This window comes from Protopterus annectens, chromosome 2.part0 (genome assembly GCF_019279795.1).
Source record: "Protopterus annectens isolate FY-2018-M chromosome 2.part0, PAN1.0, whole genome shotgun sequence".
Lineage (NCBI taxonomy): Eukaryota > Metazoa > Chordata > Ceratodontiformes > Protopteridae > Protopterus > Protopterus annectens.
The window spans coordinates 1,749,830,813-1,749,850,072 of record NC_056728.1 but is presented as its reverse complement, the minus strand read 5'-3'; the positions used below and the strand labels follow the sequence as shown (position 1 = coordinate 1,749,850,072).

Sequence of the window (19,260 nt, the reverse complement as noted above, 5' to 3'; positions counted from 1 at the left end):
TGGAGCAGCCTTGGCATCTGGACCCAGTGCTAGATCTGTTGACCCACCAATTGGGCCAGCTGCACCAATCTCTTCATTCTCTCAACCTCACAGCATGGTTTCTCCGATTCCGACCTTAGCCAGGCTTCCCTTAATATCTCGCTCGGTCCGAGATATCTTGATAGCCTCTCATAAATCTTCTACCCGGAAGATTTATAATAGCAAATGGAAACGCTTCTCCTTTTGGGCAACATCAAAAAATATAGATCCCTTCACTGCACCTATCTAGTCTATTCTAGACTTTCTAGCAGAACTCTTTCATTTAGGCTCTTCTTCATCTACCATTAGAGTTCAACTGGCTGCTATATCTAATTATCATGTAGGTGTCTCAGAATCTAGTATCATGGCTCACAAGCTCTGCAAAGCATTTTTAAGGGGCGTATTTCTTCTCAAACCTCCAATCAAAGATCCCCCGCCTCAATGGGACTTGAACTTGGTTCTGGCATCCTTGATCCTTCCCCCCTTCGAACCAGTGGCTTCATATTCTCTGAAGTTGCTTTCATGGAAGATGCTTTTTCTGGTAGCCATAACTTCAGCGAGAAGGGTATCTGAACTCCATCCTCTGTGCAGTCGTCCTTCTTACTTAGTGTTTCACAAAGATAGGGTATCCCTCCGTACTAATCCATCCATTTTACCTAAGGTTTCCTCTCAAACAAACCTAAATCAAATTATTGATCTCCCCGTCTTTTTCCCTAACTATTCCAACAGGTCGGAACAAAAGCTACATTTTTCTGGATGTTCACCGCCAACTTAGATATTATTTAGACAGGACTAAACAATTCAGGAAATCTGATCAGCTTTTTCTATCATATGCGGAAGGGAAATTGGGCCTTCCAGTTACTAAAGTATCCCTTTCAAGATGGCTCACCTCTACAATTACCTTCATCTATGAGATCAGACATCAAAAACTACCTTCAAGACCTAGAGCTCATTCAACTAGGGCATTAGCTACATCTGTAACTTTTCAGGATAGGCTGCCAATAGATTCCATTTGTGCAGCAGCCACCTGGGCTTCTCCTCATACCTTCATTTCACATTACAAATTGGACATGGTCTCCAGAAACCGTGCCAACTTTGGTTCCACTGTTCTCAAGAGTCTGTTCCGATAGGCCACCCGGGATAAGGTGCTAGGGACGCGGTCCCATCCAGCAAGAATGAAGGCGAGATAGACAACTTAACATTAAGAAGAACAGCCAACATTAAGAACAGCCTTTTTGTAATGTTCTGTCTCATTCTCTTACTAGATGGCCTTTTTATTGATAATTTCTTGCATCACAAACTCTGCTGTCTTTTATTGATGAATCATGAAACTCATCATATTCACAGTCTTTGGATCAGTTCTTAAACTTACGTATCTGGAGTCCTCTGTATGAAATCGTATCCTTGAAAAGAAAATAATTGCAGATAGTTTCTAGACGCACAGTAATTATTGAACTTTTCTGTAATCAGTGCTATTTTATCTTTCTCCTCTTCAAAAAGAAGTTGAAACACCTTTAAATTTATTTTGGTAACTTGGCAGGTAGATTAGTCCAAGGGCCCATTCTGCTACAGCCAGACAAAGTGACTGTTACAAAAATGTTATATGTACAATAGTGTAAAAAGATTTTGGTAATGTTGGTAGATGAGTAGTGAAATGCAAGGACCTTTAGATAACTAACATTAAGTTGCAGTAAGTAGGAAAAAAATCAGCGTGTAAAGAAGTTAGTAAAGGATTAAAGAGAACTAAGAATCTTAATTTAGATAACATTCGGATTGATATTCATTGTGTGTCCTGTTTTTGAGGTAATGCGGTAGGTAGGCGGATGTACCCAACTCTTAAACAGTATTTTCTTTAAAGAACAAATATGCATAATATAAATAATTAAATTTACAAAATAAGCTTTCAAAATTTTGATGAATATTTGTGCATTTATAAGTTAGCAATTCAAGTAAGTATAAATATGAAGCACCAAAAATATCTGATGTTTTATCTGGGAATATAACATGGCAGAAATGTCTACTTATCAGTGAAACAGTTACAGCAGTATGTTTGTTTGAAGTGGTCCCAGAGGCTTTGCCTGCACTGGGAATAACTTGTTTCTTTTCTGAGTCTGTGGAGAGAGATCCCTATTTGCTGAGGAAGCTTTACTAACAATGTTCTTGAGATACAGTTGAGATATATGAGATGTAGGTTTGTAAGTAGAGAAGAAGGTAGACAGAAGGGAGTGTCATCACTGAGAGTTACAGTTATTAATAGTTTGATCTTACTTTGCATTTATTTTTAAGACTTATTTCACTGCATCATGCAGAAAAGTGGTACAGTGTGACTTTTTAGGTTTCTGGGCTGAACCACTTTTATTGAAAACTAAATCAAATTAATAAACATACTGATTCCAGCTTTCTGCAAAATGTTCTTGCATAAAGAGAATTATGTGTATATAAGCAATGAATTCTCTTTCTAGTTTGTTATTGCCTGAAGAAAGGGACCTCATCATCATATGCGTAAAGTCCAGGAGGTTGCCACCCTCTTGCCAAATGCCACTGTTTTTTTCTGTCTTAGATGCGAAGAGTTCATTTTGGCAGGTAATGCTTGATCACAAATCTTCACTACTGACTGTATTCAGCATACCATTTGGTAGATACAGATTCCTCAGGATGCCTTTCAGAATAAATTCTGCAGTGAAGTCTTTCAGCGTCCAACGGAGCAAATTTTTGGGCTATCCATGTGCTATAATAATTGATGATATACTGGTTAAAGGTAATGGTGAAACAGAGCATGACAGAAACCTCAGGAAAATTCTGGACAGAGCACATGAAGTGAACTTGAAGATTAATCCCCTGAAGTGTAAGTGTAAACTCAAACTAGCAGAAGTTACTTATGTAGGTCATTTATTTACTTGTACGGGTTTACGACCAGACCCTTCCAAACAAGCATCCATTCTTGAGATGCCAGCTCCAGACAATGTCCAATCCCTACAGCGTTTCCTTGGAATGGTTAACTATTGGGGAAAATTTATCCCTGACTTTAGTGAGTTATCAGCGCCTTTGAGAGCTGACATGCAAAAAATGTTGCCTGGTCATGGTTGGAACAACAGCAGAGAGCATTTGATAACCTCAAAACGCAAATTGCTAACCCACCTACATTGAGATACTGTGATGTCCACAAACCAGTAGATGTTAAGTTGTCAATCTCGCCTTCATTCTTGCTGGATGGGTTCGGAGCCGATCCTCTTGCTTTAGCTTGAGAACTCCTTTTACCAGCTCGAGGCAACCCTATATCCCATGATGCAAGGCGGAACTACCTCAGATCTCATTTGCCGCTTAGCGAAAGAGGTCTCCTTTGCCAGCTGAGGTAAGTAATTTTCTTGTCAAAAGAGAAAAGCTTAGTTAGGGTTTTATTTCCCCTTGTATCCATTTTATAGTCTGTAGTGTGTTACAGCCCACCCTATTCCCTTATATTTCAAAACTTTTATTTCCTTTAGTGTAAAAAGTTTAGTTAGGCCTAAACCCCATTGGTTAATCCCTTCCTGTGTGTTGTGTGTTAGGGGATTAATTTTGTGTGTGTGTTGGGGTTTGTGTGTGACTTCCTCCTAGGATTATGTCTAAGGAAGGCAAGGTCTCAGGCTTCAGAAGTGTGACTCGTGCTGTCAGAAAATGTCTCTGACAGACGGTCACACTTCTTGTGTTTACTGCCTGGGGCCTTTGCACCTGCAGGACTCCTGTGCTTTGTGTCACTCTTTTAGCCAGAGAGTCCTGCAGGAACGGAGGAATAAGCTTATCCTCCGTGGCTTACTTAAGCCAGAAGGTTCTCCCTCTAAAGCAGGGTCTGGGAAACCTTCTAAGCTACCGAAGGCTCAGGCTTCAGTATCCAAGCCTCCTCCGGTGGCTCGGCTCCGGAGCCGAGATCGCTCGGCTGGAACCGATCTATCTACTTCAAAGGTGGTGGGTTTGGCACCGACTGGTTCCGACACCTTGTCTACTGTGGCCTTGTCGGCCCCGGCTGGAGCCGACACCTTATCCAGCATCGGAGCCGAGCAACCTTGGCTCCATCTGGAATTCAGGGACTTCGGCTCCGATGACTTCGTCGAAGAGATCTCGGTCCCCTTCGTTGCAGAGTATCCACTCGGCTCCGGGGTCTCCTCTTTTGTCGGAGCGGAGCCATCGGAAGTGATCTTCGAGATCTTCCAGGCTGTCTGACCACGACTTAGAGAGGGTGGTAAGCAGGCTGTTGAAGTCGCAGGCACTGGCCCAAATGCTCCATAGCCCGTCTCAACAGACTTCGGCTATTGCCTCACCCCTTGAACTTCCTCCTCCGACTCCACACCAGAGTTCGGAGCTGGAGCTTCGGGACAGCGACTGTTTGGTGCCGGAGCCGATACATCCTTCGGCTCCGTCGTCTCCTCCGATCTCCTCCTTGAGGCCTTCCTTGGAGGGATCCGGTCGTCGAGTTTCCTTGTCGGCTCCGAGGGGCTAGTGGCATCGGACCCTTGTCCGACCCGCTCTCCCTCTCGGGCTTGCTCGGTGCCGACATCAGCCTCGAGCCTTCCTCTCAGTGGAGCCGGGAATTCCTGTATCCTCGGGCGGGATATTCCGGCCTCCCGGGAGGGAGCCTTTGAGGTGATGAGGAGTGTCCTGGCCTCTGAGCCAGGTCAACGGTCCATCCCTCTAGCTCCTTCCTCTTCAGTGCCTGTAGACGCCTCTTGCCAGCCTCTTGCTCTCAGGCCCAGGGATCCATCTCCCCAGGTTTCCCCATTGGGAATTTCCTCCTCTTCCGAAGTTTCTCCTGATCCAGCTAGTGAACCCCCTCGGAAGAGGACGTGTAAGAGGAAACACACAGACTCCCCCGAGTCTACTACATCGGATACCGACTTAGATGAGTCGGAGGGTTCCCCACGATCCCCCTCTGAGGCTGTCTCCTTCTCAGACATCCTTGAGCTCCTCAAACAGAGGGGGAATTGGCCATCCATTGATCCCTCCGAGGATGAGTCGGTATACCTGGAGGCTTTTGGATCCCGACCCTCCACCTCCTGGGTGTCTCCGCCTTTCGACCCACTTATGCAGGTAGTGGCTCGGAAGGCATGGGCGGCTCCAGATTCTGTGGAACCTGTCCCCAGGAGACCACCCAAATTTATCACGGTCCCTACGGACAAACAGTTCCTTTCCAAGGGCGTCTCTGTGGATGCTATGGTGGTGGCGGCCACTAAGAAGGAACTGGCGGATCCTTCAGTACCTGTCCATCCTCCTAACAAGGATTCTAGGACCATGGACAGGTATGGAAGCGGATGTTTTCTTCAGCGACCTTTGCTATGCTCGCTGAACTACCTTTGTCACTTCACCAGGCTTCAAAGAGATATTCTCAAGGAACTAGGTGAAGTGGTCCAGGATCCTTCTGCTGCTGGGGCTCAAGAAAAGATTGCCTCGCAGCTAGCAATCCTGAATTCTATCAACTCCTCCATCGGCTCATATCCTATGTGGCCGATGGAGCGAGCACAGGAGTTGCTCTTAGGCGCCAAGCCTGGATGCGGCTTTGTAATTTTGGACCCCTTTAAGGCGTCCTTCACTAATACCCTTTGATGGTTCGGCTTTGTTCGGACCTCAGGTGAAGGATACCTTGACCAGGTGTGAGCAGGACGGTAAAACTCTTTCTGCCGTTGGAGTCCATTTTCCACTCCTTCTAGACCATATCCCAAGGGTCAGAAGGGGAAGATGTGGTTCCATAAAGCCCAAGGAGCTACACGGACACACGTGGTCAGTTTACCCCAGAGGCAAAGGGGTAACAACAATAGACGCCCTAGAGGCAGGGGGTCCTCAGAACCAGGGCAACAGGAGTCTCTTCCTGAAGCCCTTTCAGCATCCCTGAGGTGTTGCCCGACTGTCCACCCTTGGAGGCAGTCGGGGGAAGGATTTCGCTGTACCCAGTAGCCTGGCAATTCCTATCACAAGAGATGTGGGTACAGTCGATCATATCCGAGGGTTACAAAATCCCCTTCGAAAGGTATCCCGTACCTCAACAATCCCTTCCAGACATCTCACCCGGTCAAAGGGATTTGGCAGAACAGGAGGTTTCAAAGCTCCTAGAAAAAAGAGCCATCCAGACTGTGCCGGCAGACCAGGTAGGATCCGGCGTCTACTCGAGATTCTTTTTGGTCCCCAAAAGGACGGGAGATTGGAGACCAATATTAGACCTGAGCAATCTAAACAGATTTGTCAAGAAGGCAAGATTCCGGATGGTCACGCTTCAGTCCATTCTGCCCTTTCTGGGCAAGGACAACTGGATGTGCTCGATAGACCTTCAGGATGCGTACTATCACATAAAGATTCACAGACGCTCCAGAAGGTTTCTCCGCTTTCGGCTAGGGTCCAGTCATTACCAATTCAGAGCCCTGCCCTTTGGCCTCACTTCAGCCCCAGAGTGTTTAACAAATGCATGGCAGTGGTCACAGCTCATCTGAGACGACAAGGATTCCAGGTGTTTCCTTATTTGGACGACTGGCTCCTCTCCGCCACCACCAGGTGTCAGCTTCTTCAGACCAGAGACTACACTCTACAGCTTTGCAGGAGTTTGGGAATTTCAGTAAATTTGAAAAATCTTCTCTGCTGCCTTGCCAATCTATCACCTTTATAGGCAGAATTAAACACCGTCAAAATGTTAGCCAGACTAACAGATCAAAGAATTCTGGACATCCAAAAATTGTTCGGATTTTATTGCAGAGCAACAAGGTCAAAGCCAGATTTATACTGACGGTTCTAGGTCTTATGGCTGCGGCCATTGTTCTACTACCACTGGCTCGCTTCACATGCGTCTTCTGCAGTGGATGCTATTCACGCAGTGGTCGTACCACAGTCTCCGATGAGGCACGAAATCTTAGTCACACAGTCGTGCAGAACTCATCTGAATTGGTGGATATCTTCCCTCTTCTTCATCAGGGCCGACCCTTTGTTTCCCTCCTCCAGTTGCCACAGTCACTACGGATGCCTCTCTGATCGGGTGGGGGGGCATTATCAGGGCAGGATGGTCCACGGGACATGGCAACCCATAGAATACCATCTGCACATAAATGTCCTGGAGATGAGAGCGGTGCTTTTAACGTTGCAGGCCCTCAACGACTTTCTTCCCACGGGACTATTGCAGTACAAGCGGACAACATGTCCGTGGTCTGGTACATCAACAAGCAGGGCGGGACCAGGTCCTATCCGTTGTGTCGAGAAGCTCTCAGACTTTGGCAATGGGCAATCTCCTCTCATCGGTTTCTGATAGCAACGCACATCCCCGGCAGGTCCAACCTCTTGGCGGACAGGCTGAGCAGATCCATTCTGATGCCTCACGAGTGGTCTCTCAATCAATCTGTAGTGGATCAGATTTTTCTGCAGTGGGGCACTCCTTGTTGCGATCTTTTTGCTACTCCTCAAAACAACAAGTGCCCAGATTATTTCACTCTCTTTCCCCTTCCAGGCCAACCCTGAGAGACTCTCTAACCCAGGATTGGCCCGGGACTTCTGCGCTTTTCCTCCTTTCCTTGATTCCACAAGTCATTCAGAAAGCCACCGTTTTGAGAGCCAAGTTGATTCTCATTGCCCCTTATTGGCCTCGACAAATTTGGTTTCCGTCTCTGCATCGTCACCTTCTGGTGCAGCCCTGGCATCTGGACCCAGTTCCGGATCTCTTGATCCACCAGTCGGGTCAGCAGCACCGGGCCATTCATTCTCTCAACCTCACTGCTTGGTTGCTCCACTTCCTTTCCTAGCCAGGCTTCCGATGATCTCTGACTCCATCAGAGACATCTTAGTGTCTTCCTTAAAGTCGTCCACTAGGACTGTTTATGCTAGCAAGTGGCGACGTTTTTCTATTTGGGCAAATTCCAGGAATATTGATCCCTTTACTGCTCCTGTACATTCTGTTTTAGATTTCCTGGCGGAGGTTTTCATTCAGGATCCTCGTCATCTACAGTTAAAGTACAACTGGCTGCTATTTCCAAGTATCATGTTGGCTTGCATGACAATAACATTATGTCTCATAGATTATGCAAGGCCTTTCTGAGAGGAGTTTTTCTCCTAAAGCCGCCTATAAAGCATCCTCCTCCTAATGGGATCTAAACTTAATGTTGGCATCCTTGATACTACCTCCCTTGAACCGTCTGCTTCATGTTCTTTGAAGTTATTGACCTGGAAAACTATATTCTTACTGGCTGTCACTTCAGCAAGAAGGGTTTCGAGATTCAAGCTCTCTGCATTCGTTCCTTACTTGGTTTTCATAAGGACAGGGTATCATTAAGAACGAACCCTTCCTTTCTCCCCAAAGTTGTGTCTCAAACCAATATTAACCAATCTATAGATCTACCAGTCTTCTTCCCAAACTATTCCGACAGAGCTGAACAGAAGCTTCATTTTTTGGATGTCCATCGTCAGCTCAGGTACTATTTGCATAGAACTAAACAATTCAGAAAATCGGACCAATTATTTGTCTCCTATGCAGAAAACAGGATAGGTCTTCCAGTTTCTAAAGTGACCTTATCCAGATGGTTGACTTCCACCATTTCCTTTGTGTACTCTATCAGAGGCAAGCAACTATCTTCTAAACCAAAAGCACACTCAACCAGGAGTCTATCCACTTCTGCAGCTTTTCAGGATAGACTACCCATTGATACTATTTGTGCAGCAGCTACTTGGGCCACACCTCATACCTTTGTCTCTCATTACAAGTTGGACTTGGCCTCCAGAGATAGGGCCAGTTTTGGTTCCACAGTTCTAAAGAGTCTGTTCCATTGAGCCACCCGGGATACAGGTGCTAGGGACGCGGTCCCATCCAGCAAGAATAGATTGACAACTTAACATTTAGAAGTTATGTACCTACCATAACGTTCCATGTTAGTTGTCTTCTCTCGCCTTCTTTCTGCCTCCTACCCTGGCCTGGACAGATCTTGAAGAGTTCCTTCAGGTTGTTTTCCTCCTGAGCCTTCATATGAGGACTCTTTTTATGAACTTGTTTCCTAAATTATGTTAGGTTAGTCCTTAGCAGGGTAGGTTAGCTACCAAATGAGATCTGAGGTAGTTCCGCCTTGCATCATGGGATATAGGGTTGCCTCGAGCTGGTAAAAGGAGTTCTCAAGCTAAAGCAAGTGCCGAGTCGGAGCCGAGGATCGGCTCCGAACCCATCCAGCAAGAAAGAAGGCGAGAGAAGACAACTAACATGGAACGTTATGGTAGGTACATAACTTCTAATTCTTTCCTGTGATGCTTCAGAGTTCAGTCTTGGTGTAGTTATTCTTCAAGAGGGCAGACATATGTTGTCTATGCATCTGGAACTCTTACCCAAACTGAGATGCAGCATGCTGAAATTGAGAAGGACCTTTTGGCAATTGTGTTGCATGTTCGATGTTCCATGATTATATTTATGGCTGAGCTATCTAGGTCGAAACTGATCATCAACTTATAATCATTATTTTAAAGAAGCCTATGCATACAGCTTCAGCAAGATTGCAAAGAATGATGCTCAGATTACAAAAGTATAATTTCAAAATCATCTATACAAAAGGCAAACTTCTTTATCTGGTTGATACCTTATCCAGATCACAAAGAAATACCACAGAGCAGCTTGATGCAGAGAATTTTGACTGAAATTATGGAAGTACGTAATTTTTCTACCACGAGACTTGATGAGCTAAGATTGTACAAAGACTGATCCAATTTTGCAGAAGCTCAACCACTTCATCAGTGTTGGGTGGCCGTCAAAGCAATCTTGTGTACTGCCAGAAGTACAACCTTATTTTCCATACAGAGATGAGGTGCTGATGGAAGATGGTATCATTTTTAAAAGTCCTAATGTTATTGTTCCTACCTCCTTACAATGTGGGTACATTCAAATTTTGCATCGTGACCACCCACATTCTGAAGCTACCAAAAGAAGGGCAAGAGGACTAGTATTTTGGCCTTCTCTGTTGAAAGACATTGATAGAGTGCTTTCATCTTGTTCAGTATGCAATACTACGAAACTGCATTTGCAAAAAGATCCACTTCAGCTGAGCCAGATTCCTGAACTACCTTGGTCAACAGTAGCCACTGACAAATTTGAGTGGAGCAATCAACATTACTTAGTGTTGGTAGACTCTTATTCGAACTGGTTTAAGATCGATTTGCTACCTAACCTAACGTCCAGTGCTGTTATTACTAAGATGAAACGTCATTTCTCAGTCCATGGTAGTCCACACAAAATTATTTCTGGCAATGGTATCCAGTTTACCAGTCAGTTGTTTCAGAAATTTGCAGAAGAGTGGGTCTTTATCCATGTTATTAGTAGTCAAACGGCCTTACTGAACATGCAGTACAGAGTGCAAAGCAATTACTAGAGAGGTCAAAGCGTGCCAATACCAATATCTGCTTGAATTTACTTAATCTCAGAAATATACCCCCTGACAACCTACTAGGCTCGCCTGCTTAGCGACTTCTATCTAGACAAACCAGAACAACCTTGCCTTATCAGTTCTAGTTTGTTGGTGCCTAATGCTAAAAACACCAAAGCAATCAAAGCCCAGCTCTTTAAGAAGTGTTCCTTTCAGAAGTCCAGCTATGATAAAATGAGCAAATTTCTTCATTCATTAAAAGAAGAAGACAGTGAGGATGCAAATGGCGAAAGGCTTTGATCGAATTGGTCAAGTGAGAGGCATATATGCCAAGTTGAGATCCTACTGACACACTTTGACCTCTCTATAAAATACTTAGTGGAATCTGAAGGTATAGAATATAGGGAAAACCACAGGCATCTTCTTCCTGTGTCTGAAATGATATCTCAGCATCATACCTGTGATACAGACTCTAGATCAGACCTCCCAACCATACCGAATTACTCGGTATTTACCGAGTTTTGGGGTCCAAATGAAGGGGTGCCACGATTCCCGATTGGCACCCCTTCATTTCCGATTTTTTTGGTTCAATTTTTTATTTTTAAAAATGGCTGTCGGCTGCGTCATCGTGCGCTATGCGTCAGCGCCCTACCAGCCAGTCGGAATTGAGCTCAAGGAGCTCAAATCATTATTTCCGGCTGGCTGCGAGCGGGAATACAGCAGCAGCGAGAAACAGGCAGCAACGATAATGGTAGCCATATCTGCCTAGTCCCATATCAATTCAAGTCTCAGCGGCAGCCTTCAGGTAAGAAACGGGTCTCTGCTATTACTGTAACTGTTCTTAGCTAGCTTTTTTTTAATTACATAATTCTGAACTTACTATGTATTGTCTAGTTTCATAGTCGTTAGTGTTGACTCAACTGTTAATCATGTAAGCAATTTACTGAGAACTTGCGATGCAATGAAAATATTTTTAGTTAAGTATTTTAAGTGTAGTTTGTTTTTCTAGATTATATTATTGTTAACATAAAGTGCTAAAATAAGGGAGTTTGTTGATATTTTATTAGGGGGTAAGATTTGTGTGGCTTGCATCTTGTTATTATTAAAAGTTATTCTTGGTCCAGTTAGGATTGAATTAGACAAAGCTGTGTAATGTTAAGTTTATTATATTGTGTGCTAACTAAGGCATTTTTTATAGTGTTCGTATCTAATTATTTAGTGACCCTACTGGACTGTGACACAAAAGCATTTTTTAGCCATGAAACTAAGTGCAACCCTTGTTGAATGATAAACTAAGCAGTTTTTTTTTTCCATTATGCCATCATGCTTGTACAATTCACTCCCTTCCACCTGTGATTTTGTAAAGTGTCATTAACTGCAAAACAGGAATAGCTAGAAGGGGTCAAAGGGAAAGGTTGACATTTTTTCAGTGTAATAATTCAAATGCTTGAACACTGCTTTCAGTCAGATAATAGTTTTAGATATGGCATTATAATGAAATGTTTTTGACTGTATTCAGATTTGCTCTACTGTACAAACAAATGAATATCTCTAAAGTGAACATTTTGTAATTTTGCACTTTTCAGTGTCAAATGGCCTTAGATGTTTTTTCCTCTTGTTATAAAAGCTGTAGCTCTAAAACTGAAATTTTATAGTGCATGTCTTAATGAAAGATATTAAAATACTTTGTCATGTGTAGAGTTAGGAGTATAACCATATCTTGAATTTTTGTGCAACATTTCAAGCTAACATTTAATATCACTTTCAGAAAGAAATGCACTCTGCCTCATTATAGCAGCTCAGTACATACGCTTTAAATGTATAGTATTTGTACCATGGCCTTGCTTTTTGCAAACAATGGTTCATTAAACTTTTGCTGCCTGACGCATACTAATGTGCATCCTTTTGGCAATGCTTACCATTGCAGGGTTGTATGTATCTCTAAAAGTGGTCTACAAATTATGTTAGTATTTCTAGGTAGTATGTTTGGGCATGTTATAAAGTATAATTGGGTTGCACTTTTGGTTTTTACTGAATGTATTGTGGGACTATAACAGTGCAATGGCTATTGTGAACTCTAAGTCATTGTTGTATATGGAATGTTACAAAGTGCAGTATCTGTTTCACTCAATATGGAACTGCAAACTGTGTTAGTATACATGTGTTTACTCAAACTTGCAGAATGCTAAGGAAATTAACAAAACTTTTAAAAGCAGAGCACTTTGATTTAATGGATTAATGAGCAAAGGCAGGACATTTCTGACTTTAAAATGTGTCGCCATAAAACATTTACCATACAAGGTGCTCATAATAATATATCTGTCATTTTTTGAGAGCTTTCTTTAGAAAAAATCTGTGCAAGGTGACAGTCCTGCTAACAGACTGATGAAATTCTAACAAGTGTGCTGTATTATACAAGGAATATAATTAAAGTCAGGAAGGTGTATCAAAACACATATGTATGTTTCTTGTTTTGTGTGCAAGGGGCCAATGATTTGTAAACTAGGTAAGCTTTATCCATCACTGGTCAAATGCATTTTCTTTGGATGTGTGGGTTTCAATGGCAGAGAAGTTTTAATGCCAATTCTATTTACATTGTGAGACAGTATTGCTTTGTGTTGGCAGCTTTGTTTAGCAGATGTCTTGGTGTTTGTGCATTGTGCTATAAAATGTAAAAAAATAAAATCCAAATAATCATTGTAGAGTAAAGCAGTATATATGCACACATTAGTATTTATGGTAAATGGGGCAAAATAGACAGGTAATGGGGCATATGAATGGCTACAGGGAGACTCTGGTGCCATATTTTGGTTGTCTGTTCTTCAGTTTGCGTTTGAAAGTTGTTATCCCACAATTCCACGAGTGGGTGGAGTTACATAATTACATATGCAAAGATGTTAATCAGCGTACAGATTTGTACCTATTTTTCATGGGCCTTGTCCAGATTTTTGATGTTTCCAGGTTGAGAGGTATGCTCTAGATCTCAGAGCAACCCTTACAATGTTCATACTGAAGAACATGTCACAGTATCCATTCCCATTCCTGATGATGTCCCCAAAGTTGAACATTCCTTGAAGACAGTCCCCGTTGCTAGATCCAATTCTGATTTTTATGTTGCATGATCAGGTTGTATTTCTAGACCTAGTGTGAAATACACAGCAATCTGGACATGATTGTTTTATGTGTGTCTAATTTTGTATAATTGCATGTCAATGAATACTGTCATTTGGTATCTGATCTATTTCTCAAAGAGGGAGAATGTAGAACAGAGCATGTGTGTGTAACTTTAAGAAGCATTTCCAGATGTAGGCACATGCATATAAATAGTGAGCACGTGCAGACAGCAGTGTCATTTTGAGAGAACAGCCAGAGTGTTAACATGTATGAGTGTAGTAGTCAAGATGTTAAGTTGTCTATCTCGCCTTCATTCTTGCTGGTTGGGTTCGGAGCTGATCCTCGGCTCCAACTCGGCCATCTTCAAAAGCTCGAGAGCTGCTTACTGGCTCGAAGCCCCCCTATATCCCATGATGCCTGGCGCTAGATATCCAGATCTTGTTTGCCGCTTCTGCTGCGAGGTTGCTTTTTCTGGCTCGGGTCATATTTTTCTATTTTATTGTTAGCTTTTATAAAAAATTTTGTATTATAGTTATAGTTATAGTAGTTCTACTGGTCTAGTTAGCTATTTGTGATTTAGTCTCCTTTCCCTCGGAAACTCGTTTTTTGTTAGAAAGTTTCCCCCTCCCCCCTCCCCCTTTGGTTTCTTCAAGGTAGCCGTTTTTAGTTAGAGGCTAATCCTTGTTCTTTAATATAGTAGTTCTATTAGAAATTGTTATATATCAACAGGTTTAGTTACTATTTCTTAGATATAATTAGTGTGTGTGTGTGTGTGTGTGTGTGTGTGTGTGTGTGTGTGTGTGTGTGTGTGTGTGTGTGTGCTGTTAGGGTGTGGTAACTTGTGTTGAGTGAGTGTGTTTTTTACTAGTTACCTACTTCCCTTCTCTGCTTTTTCTCTGCGATTGATTTTCCTTTTTACAGGAATGTCTAAAGATACGAAAGTATCTGGATTCAAGAAGTGTGACTCATGCTGTCAGAAGATGTCACTGACAGATGATCACACTTCTTGTGTCTACTGTTTGGGTGCCCTACACCTGCAGGACTCTTGTTCGGTGTGCCACGCATTTAGTCCAAGAGTCCTGCAGGAGCATAGGAATAAGCTAATCCTTAGGGGTTTGCTCAAACCTGAAGGGTCACCGGCTAAGGCCCAGCCAGTGAAACTCTCTAAGCCAACGAAGCCATCGGCTCCCAGTTCGGAGCCGTCATTGGGCGTGGCGTCTGCTTCAACTTCAGTTCCGGCTGGAACTGAAGTACCTGTATCCCAGTCGGCCCCGACACTGGTGTCGGAACCGTCAGGGAGTAGAAAACACTCTAGATCTCCATCCCTAGAGTCGATACGCTCGGCTCTGGGTTCGCCTCTGTTACAGTCGGAGCGAAGTCACCAATCCCACTCTTCTCAGTCTTCTAGACTATCTGACCATGATTTGGAGAGAGTGGTAAGCAGGCTTCTAAACTCGCAGGCCCTGGCTAAAATGTTATCCAGCCCCCCTCATCAGGGTTCGGCTCCGCCTGTCTCTGCAGTAGTTCCTCCTTCAACTCATCCCTTGAGTTCGGAGCCGGAGCTTGCTGAGGCTCGGATCGTGGAACCGTCGGCACCGATACCTACCCTTTCGGTTCCGTTGTCAGCTCCGATCGTCTCCATTGTGCCGTCCTTGGAGGGATCTGGGCGCCGGGAATCCCTCGTCAGCTCTTAGGGGGCGAGTGGCATTGGACCCTTGTCCGACCCCGTTCTCCCTCTCGGAGCTTCGACGCGGGTGAGTTCGGCTCCTACATCGGCTTCGGAGCCGTCTCTCTCAGTGCCGGGAAGGATTCCGATCTCTTTGGAGCCAGAGCCTTCTCCGCTATCGGGAAGGGGTGCCTTTGAGGTCATGAGGAGTGTGCTGGCCTCTGAGTCAGCCCCACGATCAGCCTCATCGGCTCCTCCCACCATGGTGCCTGCTTCTGCCCCTCCTCCAGACCCCAACTGTGGGGAACAAATGCTCCAGGGCACCCCATTGGGTGTATCTTCCTCTTCCGAGGCCTCCCCTGATCATTCAGAGGAGCCCCCTCGAAAGAGGAAATGGAAGAGGAAGTATGTTGACTCCCCTGAGTCTGTCACTTCAGATACCGACTTAAAGGATTCGGAAGGGTCCCCGAGATCCCCCTCTGAGGACATCTCTTTCTCAGACATCCTTGAGATAATTAGGCAGAGGGGGAACTGGACTACCCTTAACCCTTCCAAGGATGAGTCGGTATTCCTGGATGCATTTGGTTCCTGACCCTCCACCTCCTGGGTGTCTCCGTCTTTCGATCCACTGATGCCTGTGGTGGCTCGGAAGGTGTGGTCATCCCCAGACACAGTGGAACCAACCCCCCGAAGACCCACAAAATTTATTACTGCACCACAGGACAAGCAATTTCTGATGAAGGGTGTTCCCGTTGATGCCATGGTGGTAGCAGCGGCCACAAAAAAGGAGTTGGCTGAAACTTCTTCGTCTGTCCATCCCCCTAATAAGGAATCTAGGATGATGGACAGATATGGGAAGCAGATGTTTTCCTCAGCGACCTTCTCCATGAGATTGCTAAACTACTTGTGCCACTTTACCCGCCTTCAAAGGGATCTCCTTAAGGAACTAGGAGATACCCTTCAAGATCCATCAGCTGCGGGGGTCCAGGCTAAGGTTGCCTTCCAGCTGGCGACTCTTAATTCGGTAGTAAACTCCTTCATGCGGCTCATCTCTTATGCAGCCGATGGTGCGAGTAGGGCCGCAGGCACAGGCGTGGCCTTGAGGAGGCATGCATGGATGCGGTTATGTAACTTTGCGGAACCCTTCAGGGCGTCTTTCACCAACACCCCCTTTGATGGGTCTGCTCTTTTTGGACCATAGGTGAAGGATACCCTTGCCAGGTGTGAGCAGGAAGGCAAGACTCTCTCTGCTGTGGGAGTCCATTTTTCCACTCCTTCAAGACCGTATCCCAAGGGTCAGAAGAGTGGGAAGATGTGGTTCCGGAAACCCCAGGGAGCCGTGTCTGACACACGTGGAGAGTTCCCCTCCAGGGGCAGAGGAGGGAACAACAATAGACGCCGCCCTCGGGGCAGAGGGGGTCCGCAAAATCTTGGCCAAAGAGAATCTTTCTCTGACAAGCCCTTCCAGCATCTCTGAGGTGCTGCCCGGCTGTCCACCTTCGGAGGCAGTCCGGGGGAAGATTATCGCTGTACCCAAAAGCCTGGCAAAGTATAAGACAAGACAAATGGGTACTGTCTATCATATCCAAAGGATAGAAAATCCCCTTCTTTCGCACTCCCTACATTTTCAACAAATCCCTTCCAGATGTTCCACCCAATCTAAGGGATCAGGCAGTTCAAGAAATATCAAAACTGCTAAGAAAAAGAGCCATCCAGCCAGTCCCAGCAGACCAGCAAGGATCCGGAACTTACTCAAGGTTCTTTTTGGTACCAAAAAAGACAGGGGACTGGAGACCCATTCTGGATCTCAGCAGAGTAAACAGGTCTGTTCAAAGAACGAAGTTCCGGATGGTCACGCTACAGTCCATTTTACCCTTTCTGGGTCAGGACAATTGGATGTGCTCCATAGATCTTCAGGACGCGTACTACCATATCAAAATGGACAGATGCTCCAGAAGATTCCTCCGCTTCTGGCTGGGAGCCAGTCATTATCAGTTCAGAGCTCTGCCCTTTGGTCTCACCACAGCCCCCAGGGTGTTCACCAAATGTTTGGCAGTAGTTACCGCTCACCTGAGATGGCAAGGATTCCAGGTGTTTCCATATTTAGATGACTGTCTCCTTACTGCTACCACCAGTCATCACCTGCTGCGAGCTAGAGATTACACCATCCAAACTTGCTCCAAACTATGCATCACAATAAATTTCAAAAAGTCTGCATTGTCGCCTTGTAAATCTATTACCTTTATAGGCGCAAACTTAAATACAAAGAACATGTCAGCGAGACTTCCATCAGACAGAGTGCTAGACATTCGCCGACATGTGTAGGTCTTATTAGGATGCAAAAAAATTCAGGCCCGATAAGTCCTAAAAACCTTGGGTCTCATGGAGGCAGCTATCATACTAGTTCCCCTTGCTCATTTTCATATGAGGATTCTTCAGTGGATGCTGTTCACCCAATGGTCTTTCCAGCAACTTCCAATGTCTCACAAGATAATGATCACACAGACATACAAAAACCAACTTGCTTGGTGGATGGTTTCCCCATCAGTACCCCAGGGCAGACCATTTGCTCTTCCTCCTCCAGTGGCTACGGTGACCATGGACGCCTCCCTGATCGGGTGGGGGCATTTTCAGGGCAGAACAGTCCAAGGCACATGGCAGCCTCACGGGTACCATCTGCATATCAATGTCTTGGAGATGAGGGCCGTGCTTTTGGCATTGCAAGCTCTTCACAACTCTCTTCCCACCGGGACCATTGCAATTCAAACAGACAATATGTCGGTAGTGTGGTACATCAACAAGCAGAGCGGAACCAGGTCCTACCCCCTATGTCGAGAAGCACTCAGACTCTGGCAGTGGGCGATCTCTTCCCAATGGTTTCTGATAGCAGTGCACATCCCTGGGAAGTCCAGCGTTATAGCGGACAGGCTGAGCAGAGCAATTCTCATGCCTCACGAGTGGTCTTTCAATCAGACAGTGGCGGACCAAATCTTCCGCAAATAAGGTCAGCCTTGTTGCGACCTTTTTGCCACCCCCTTCAACAGCAAGTGCAACAATTTCTTCTCTCTCCTCCCTCTTCCCGGACACTCCCCCAGAGATGATCTAGTTCATGATTGGCGTCAGGGACTTCTTTATGCATTCCCTCCATTTCCCCCGATTCCCAAACTAATACAGAAAGCTACCACATTGGGATGCAAGATGATCCTCATTGCCCCTTACTGGCCTCGACAAATTTGGTTCCCATTCCTGCATCATCACCTTCTGGAGCAGCCCTGGACCCTGGACCCAGTTCCAGACCTCCTGATCCATCAATCGGGTGGGCTGCACCAATCCCTTCAATCTCTCCAGCTCACTGCTTGGTTGCTCCACTTCCCACCTTAGCCAGGCTTCCGAACATCTCCCACTCGGTGTGTGAAATCATCTTATTATTGCATAAGTCTACCACTAGAAAGACTTATGCTAGTAAGTGGAAACATTTCTCTTTCTGGACAGAGGCTAGGAATATAGATCCCATTTCATCCCCTGTGCACTATATTTTGGATTTTTTAGCAGAACTTTTTCATGCTGGATCTTCTTCTGCCACGATTAGAGTTCAGTTAGCTGCAATTTCAAACTTTCATACAGGTCTATCAGATACTAGTATTATGTCCCATAAGCTTTGTAAAGCTTTTCTCAAAGGGACTACTTTACTTAGGCCCCCAGTGAGAGATCCCCCGCCTCTGTGAGATCTAAATTTGATTTTAGCTTCCTTGATACTGTCCCCCTTTGAACCTGCAGCTTCTTGTTCTTTGAAGTTTCTTTCTTGTAAAACCCTTCTTCTGGTTGCAATTACTTCAGCTAGAAGAGTTTCTGAACTTCAGGCTCTTTGTGTTCGCCCTCCTTATCTAGTTTTCCACGATGACAGAGTTTCTCTCAGGACTAATCCTTCCTTCCTTCCAAAGGTTTCTTCTGACAATAATTTGAATCAGTCTATTGATCTGCCTGTATTTTTTCCAAATTATTCCAGCAAGGCAGAATACAAATTGCATCAGTTGGATGTTCATAGACAGTTACGTGTTTACTTGCGTAGAACTAAGCAAATCAGAAAATCAGACCAGCTGTTCCTGTCCTATGCTGAGGGTAAAC

At 44.8% G+C, this 19,260-nt stretch overlaps 1 protein-coding gene across 1 annotated transcript in view; it reads left to right on the top strand.

Annotated features, from left to right (window-relative positions):
* Positions 1-19,260, top strand: part of CCDC30 (coiled-coil domain containing 30) — a 2,524,512-nt gene that overhangs the window by 2,284,702 nt on the left and 220,550 nt on the right. The gene's annotated exons all lie outside the window — the stretch shown is intronic.